The sequence below is a fragment of the Sus scrofa genome, chromosome 15, assembly GCF_054392235.1.
Source record: "Sus scrofa isolate SSC_HxYL_T2T_F1_AM1 chromosome 15, Sscrofa_HxYL_maternal_Yorkshire_Landrace_v2.0, whole genome shotgun sequence".
NCBI lineage: Eukaryota > Metazoa > Chordata > Mammalia > Artiodactyla > Suidae > Sus > Sus scrofa.
Genome location: NC_139397.1, coordinates 94,352,569 through 94,360,077, shown reverse-complemented (window position 1 = coordinate 94,360,077; position 7,509 = coordinate 94,352,569). Strand labels below are relative to the sequence as shown.

The window sequence follows — 7,509 nt, the reverse complement described above, 5'->3', positions numbered from 1 at the left end:
AAAAAAACCAAAAAGACAAAAAAAAAAAAAAAAAAAAAAAAAAAAAAAAAAAGATGACACTGGCAGCAAGTCCTCATAACATTAAAGGTCACATATCTGTTAACTACTGATGAACATTAGGGTTCCTGTGGTGCCAGAGGATGAAAGGCAAGATCGAGGGTGAAGGTTGTTAAATGTCAGGAGTCTGCAGGGTGGAGGCAGAAACATGGAGGACACCTTGGTAGGGAGCTCAGTGTATGAGGGGGTGTCCCCTAGAGTTGAATATAGGGATTCGGCAGTGGGCACTACCCTGTGGCTTGGTTATTGCCCACTGTAAAGAAGATGGGGTCTTTCTGAGAAAAGGCGGATAAAGATGCCAAGTTGCAAACACTTGGATCCCATCAACATTAGTTTAACTATTAGCAATAGTTTTTTCTGGAACAGAACATACCGAGGGCTCTGAGGAATTCTGTAGTAAAACAACAACAAAGGAACAATGGATTTTATTTGGCTTGACTGAATGTTTCCTAATCCTCAACCACATTTTCACTATTTTGACACCCAATCTTTGAGTCATGACATTCCCTCTTCTCAGATACACTACATGGCAAGCTTTTAAAGAATAATGGTGACATACAAGTATCCCAGTTAAAGACAATTTTGCAGGAATTTTGTGACAGTCCCACAGGTCCCTGGGGTTTCCTTCAGGGTACTGCTAAAATCGTGTTGGGAAATATGGCTTTCACTGCCTTCTTGCTGGAAGTCAGGGCTAAGTTATTCTGTTTTCTTTTCTCTTTAGATTGGACCATAAATCTAGAAAGACTAATAGCTCACATTTGTATGGCATTTTATAGTTTACATTTTCACATGCATTACCACAGTTTCTCCTCACAACAACTCCAAAGGTAGGATTATTCCATTGCATAGATGAAGAAATGGTCTCTAAGAGCTTTAGTAACTCATCCAAGGCCTAAAACTAGTCCCAGACAATGCCAAGACTTAAAGTCAATCTTCTTACTGGATCTTTCTGCATTTCCAACTGATTATTTTGTCTAGACACATACTTTGATTTTTGGTCAAATCAGAATGTTGGCTCTATAATCCTAGGATTTGGGCTTGTAATCCCCTCTCCCAACCTAATCTGCTGTTTTCTAGTGAAGTCTTGAGGATCGCCAGGGAAAGGCACTAACGACGGTGCCAGCACCTCGAGAGACTTGTAGGGACGTCAAGGGGCTCAAATCCCCTTGAAAAGGCCCAGGACACAGGCGAACTGAGCCTGGCCTGGCCCTTTTGCGCCTTCACCTAAAATCTTCCCCATTCTCCACCTTGCCTCAGGGCCGAGAGCGTCCAAACATTTTCTCTAAGGAGTTGCAACTCTGCCTCTAACTTTCCCCGGCCATAGAGGAGGAGTCACTCGTGTGAAAAGCTTGATTTGCCGAAAGAGCCTCCTCGAAACCCCTTTACGCGACTTTAACCCGTTTGGCGAGTGTTCCTGGCCCAATTTGCAGATTCGGAGTCGGAAGCGCCGGGACACAGGCGACCAGCGCGGCCAGGGCCTCAAGTGCCACGGCTTCCAGGGCTCCCCCTTGCCCGCGGGGCGCGGGGGAGGAGGAGAGGGAAGGGGGAGGAAGCGGGAGCAGACCTGGCAAAGAGAAGAGGGGAGGGGAGGAAAGGAGAAGGAGGGAAGAAGAGTGGGAAGAAAGTGGGGGTTGGGAGAGAGGAAGCGCGGAGCGGGGCGGGGGAGGCGGAGCGGAGGGGGCGGGGGAGGTGGAGGGGGCGGGGCTGAGGGGTGAAGGGAGGATCCAGGCCCCGCCCCAAGGCTGGGGGAGGCCTCGGAAGTCGTGCGAAGAAGCCGACCAGCGGTCGCTTACGTCGAGGAGAGTGCCAACTCCGGTTTCCCTCGTGTCCCCGGGAGGTCTGGCAAAGAGCCGGAGGCGTCGCGGCCCGGGGAAGGGGGCGGAAGTCAGCGCCGAAACCGCGGAAGGAGGGACGGCTGGCTGAGGCCCCGCAACCCCTGAGGCGGGGGGGTGGTTTAGATGTGCTCCTGCCTGAGAAGCGGGTGTGAAGCCAGAGTGTGGCCGCAGTGCTGTCTACAGAAAGCTGTGGCCAAGAGCGCCCCTGGCTTCTGGTGCTCCCAGGACTGAAAGGCGGGAGCCTGATGACCCGGGGTTCGGTGTGACTACTCCGATTCCCCAGCCCGCACCTCCAAGGGGCTGCTGGTTCTCAAAGCGCGGTCCCCAAGTGGGAAACTGGCGAAGTGCTAAGGTGTGTGTGTGAATGCGAGCATGTGCATGAATGCGAGGTATGTGAGCAAGGGTGTGCATCCATGAAGGAAGAATGCCTTTGTTCCAGGAACCTCTTTCCCCAAATCTCTACCGAGTGGTGGGGTGAAGGCGAGGCCGTTTGTCCGAATTGAGAAAGCTAGGAGGTCCCCTGGGAAGCCCCATCTTCCAGTATGCCCAGAGAGCTGAGCATCTTGAAGAATGGTCCACACAGCTGGCCTTCCTTCCTGTCCTGCCCGTGGTGATCTCCTGGGGAGCCTATCATTGAATAGTGATATTTATTGCATTTGTTTTCCCTTCTTGGCTGTTATTCTCTGCTTCCAAACCCAGGTCACAAGCTCATACTTTCTGTTAACACTTGGTTGGATGTTTCCACTTATTCTTTGACTCCCTTGGGCTTTTGGACATCTTGTAGAAGGCAGTACTAAGAGTCCAACACTGGAACAGACTTTGTGGGGGCTTTGTTTTGTTTTATTTTGGTGGCGCCTGCGGCATGTGGAAGTTCCTGAGCCAGGGATGGAACCCGAGCCACCGCATAGTAGGATTATGAATTGTTTTTTTTTTTCTCTCTCTTTGTGCCTTTTAGTCCTTTACAACTTTTCTACAGTCAGCATGTATTACTCTGTTACTCAGGAAAAGTACTTTATATAATTTAGCTCATAAAAATGATCACATTTTGAATATTTAGAGATGGAGGGGGAAAAAATCCTGAGAATAAAACAATAGCTTTCCTCTAAGTTTTCCTTTTTTTTTTTTTTTCTTTTTCACAGCAGCAAATCTTTTCTGTTTTCTCTTAGAAAATCAACTTAGTTTGAAGTAGAAAGACATTTTGTTTTCAGTGACCAGAATACCTGTCTTGCCTATTTAGGGACTTCCTTTGAAGTATCAAGATCCCAGGCAAGGAATGAAAATCATAGAAGGGTTTATATTAAATAATAAAGACAAAATGAGCAGAATGATCTTAAAGGTTGTTTCAATCAATCTGTAACAGTCTAGTGAAATTTGACCTTTCTAGTGATATTTTTTATACCAGTGCCTGCTTGTATTACTGTAACACTTTTTTTTTTTTTTTTTTTTTTGGCTGCTTCCATGGCATGTGAAATTTCCCAGGCCAGGGACTGAGCCCAAGCCACAGCAGCAACCTGAGCCCCTGCAGTGACAGTGCTGGATCCTTAACCCACTGTGCCACAGTGGGAATTCCCTATAACACTACTTAAGAAAAAAATTTCAAACTACATTTTACAATTTACTTCAGACAGGGTTACCTTCCATTTTTACTGAAAACTGTTTTAGAGCAACAGCTTGATTTATCTGCAGAGTCATTCATTTGACAGAAATTTACTAAGCACTGACCAAGTACCAGGCTCTGTGCCGATGCCGGGAATACCAGGCAAGATCTGGTCCTTATCTTCCAGGAGCTTAGGATCTTGTTGATGGATATGTATATTTAAACAACAATGTATAGAGAATTGTCACTGGGACTTTGATAGGCCCCTGAGGAGAAGAACATAGAGGAGCCAGTGGGACACAAAGCAGAAGCTAGTTCTAGTGGGGCAAGAGGACAGTGAGGAGGAGGAGGTGGGAAAAGCGGCATAGAAAATTAGTCATCTGGGGAGTTTCGGTCGTGACTCAGCAGAAACAAATCTGACTGGTATCCATGAGATGTGGGTTCGATCCCTGGCTTCACTCAGTGGATTAAGGATCCAGTGTTGACATGAGCTCTGGTGTGGATTACAGATGTAACTCCGGTCTGGTGTTGCTGTGGCTGTGGTGTAGGCCAGCGGCTACGGCTCCGATTGGACCCCTAGCCTGGGAACCTCTGTGTGCTGTGGGTGCAGGCCCAAAAAAGACAAAAAAAAAAAAAAAAAAAAAAAAATTAGTTATCCAGGCTGATTACAAATCTTTAGCTTATAAGTGGGTAGTCCTTCCTGATGTGAGACTTTTCTGTATTTTGCCGATTTCATGTCATCTGATTAATGTATTGTCAATACACTAAGGATATGTTTTGTGATTCCTTCCTTCCTTGATAGTTGCAATGAGTTTATAATAGTCAAATTCTATTTCATCATAATCCAAGAACTGGCCAAAAATTTAAAATATGTAAGCCCATTTATCACATATAATTGAGGCTTATAAAACATCTTAAACTTTTAATTTTTACTTAAAGCGTATAGTTGTGTATTCATTCCCTAGTCTTTAGATGTTGGGCTCATTGTGGGTTCTCTGACTGAAATTACTCATTGTTTTTTCTTGCATTAGCTCCACTCTTGATTCATTGCGTTTAGGATTTCCAGCCTTTGTTTTCCTCTAGTGGGAAGAGAACATAAAGATGCTTGTAAAACAAATCAGTGCGGAGTTCTTTTAGGCTTTTCTTGTCTCATCTTTTACTGTTTTCTAGCTCACAGCTAATTTGATATTAATATTTCTGATTTCTTTTTTAACAACCTGTCTTTGTAGAGTCTTTTCAAATCTTTCAACTTTATTTTTATATCGTTTGTCATGTCTGGTTTATTTGTTTTGAGGGGTTTTTTGCACTTATGTTTCATTGTTTTATGTAACAGTAAATACACTTTAGAATAAATAAGCATGATTCTAAGCATGCAATTCAATTGTTCTGTACTGTTTTATTTTTAAAATGTTAGTCATGGAGTTCCCATTGTGGCTCAGTGGATAATGAACCCAACTAGTAACCATTAGATTGGGGGCTCGATGCCTGGCCTCACTCAGTGTGTTAATCCAGCATTGCCGTGAGCTGTGGTATAAGGTCACAGATGCGGCTCAGATCTGGAGTTGCTGTGGCTCTGGCATAGGCCGGCTGCTACAGCTCCAGTTCAACCCCTAGCCTGGGAATCTCCATGTGCCACAGGTGTGGCCCTAAAAAAAGACAAAAGACAAAAAATAAAAAATAAAAATAAAATGTTAGTGATGACCCAGTGAATTTATTTCAACCCAGTAATTGATATGAAGACTTACAGTTGGAAATATACTGTGTTAAAGGGTTGCCTCCTAGCATTCAGTGCACCTGGTGTCAGGTGGGCTTAGAGAAGGACAGAGAGTGAAGGTTAATCCAGTGAGTTAATTAAGCAGTGTTTTGTTAAGAGGGTTTCTACTATATTAAAATTTTGTTAGATTAAATTTCTTTGTCATCCACTAAGACTTGGAAATCTCCTTACACTCAAGTTTTGGCCATTGTGGCTTGAGTTTTAAAGAAGCCTGCCCTGGATCTAAAACTCTCAAGCTTAGAGTTAGTGCTAATGGCCCACAGTGTTCATGGGATATGTTTAACCAACCATAACCGAGCCATTTTAAGGCCATTTTATTATATCCTTTGCTATGGCTAGAACAAGGAGATTAATTGGTAAAACGTCTAAGCTAATCTAAGAAAACATTTTTTCCTAGTTTATGACAATGTCTGGGCTTCTAAGAACCTCCATTTAAGTCTTAGCACTGTATTCTTTGCAGGGACACAGGACTTGAAAGATATTTGGTGGTGCCAGAAAAGGATATGGCAAGCAAGAATATTTGTTTAAGTTGAAGTCAAGACCTTCCTTCTCCTTGGTGGAGCCTCCCAGATACAAAAGGTATTGGGGGGCTATTCTGCGGGAGAGCGTCGTGAAGGCAAGTGGGTATACTCCTGGGTTGATGACTTTATTTACCCCGATCTGCAGAACTCACGCTCAGAAGTTTACCCTTTTTCAAAATGCCTTTTGTTCAGAGATGATGTGGCCAAGGATGGACTGTCTGTGACAAAATATCTGGGAGTCCCTGCCTGCAACTTAGGTACCTCTATCCTCTTTGTAATGAAGGCACACAGTGTGAGATTCTTCATTTTGGAGGATGTTAGGCTTGGGGCCTTAGAAATAGGTTTACAAAAAAAGAAAGAAAAAAGTTTGGTGTGGCAATTGCTTGGAAATAGGGCTGGTGAAGGGTGTGTACTATGCATATCTCCTGGCTTCACTCACTGTGTTTCTGAATCTTCTAAGATGAAGCTCCTTCTTGAAACATAGACGTCTCAAATAAACAAAATAATTTTATATCTCAGGGAACTAGAATAATAAGAACCAATGAAGCCCAAAGTTAGTAGAAGGAAGAAAATAACAAAGATTAGAGTGGAAGTTAATGAAATAGAGACTAAAAGGATAGTAGAACAGGTCAATGCAACTAAGAACTGGTTCTTTGAAAAGATAAAATTGACACATAACCCTCTCTAGTGATAAGATTATCTAGTCTGTCTCTTGAGCAATACTGGAAAAACACTCTCCAAATTTTAGTCTTTGGGTTTCCTTTTCCTAAATCCAAGAACATCTTCCTTCTTCTAATAGGTCAATGCCATAGGTCATATCCCAATTTTCTTTGCCATACTCCAATTATATCTCACAGTACACCTGGGTTACTCCTGCCACACATTTGCATGCACTCCCGAGACTATTCTCAGTTTCAGTGAACAGATGAATCATCTGGAGACTGCTGATTTAAAAAAAAAAAGAAAGAATGAAAGAAAAACAAACAAACCAAAAAAAAAAAAAAAAAAGCAGGTTTGTAATCCTTGCTCCTCAAAATTTTGACTTGTAATTTTATGATGGGACCCAAGGATAATCATGTTAAATAAGCATCACAGATGCTGTTAACCTCTTTGATTATCTGTTGATTCATGCTGGTTTCTTTCTGAGTGCATAATCTAAATTCCACACTCTGGGGATACCCAGCTTGGTCCAACTTTGGTAGGTCCAATTTTTAGCTTTAAGGACTTAGGGATTCCCCACCTAAGAGTTCAGAAAGAGAGTGGGTATCCAAGCCTGTCCAATTTTTCTTTTCTTTTCTTTTCTTTTTTTTGGGGGGCCGCACCCGTGGTATATGGAAGTTCCCAGGCTAGGGGTCAAATCAGAGCTGCAGCTGCCGGCCTATGCCACAGCAGCGCAGGATCTGAGCTGCATCTGCAACCTACACCACAGCTCACGGCAATGCCGGATCTTTAACACACTGAGCGAGGCCAGGAATTGAACTTACATCCTCATAGATCCTAGTTGGGTTCGTTAACAGTGAGCCACGAAGGGAACTCCTGAAGCCAGTCCAATTGATGCATTCATTCATTCAACAAAAAATTTCCAGCGGCATCACTGGTATAGTGGTGAGCATAGCTGCCTTCCATTCAACAATTTTTTGAGCACTTGGCTATGAACTGAATACTGTTCTAGGGCCTAGAGATACATCAATAAAACAGACAAAAATCCCTGACACTCTAGCTGAG

General features: G+C 43.5%; 1 protein-coding gene across 1 annotated transcript in view; it reads left to right on the top strand.

Annotated features, from left to right (window-relative positions):
- Positions 1-1,801: 1,801 nt before the first annotated feature.
- The window catches only part of SP3 (Sp3 transcription factor), a 90,498-nt gene continuing 84,790 nt past the window's right edge, over positions 1,802-7,509 (top strand). Inside the window, 2 exon segments of the mRNA NM_001444626.1 lie at positions 1,802-2,244; positions 5,724-5,842. The gene's annotated coding sequence lies outside the window, so the exon portion shown is untranslated.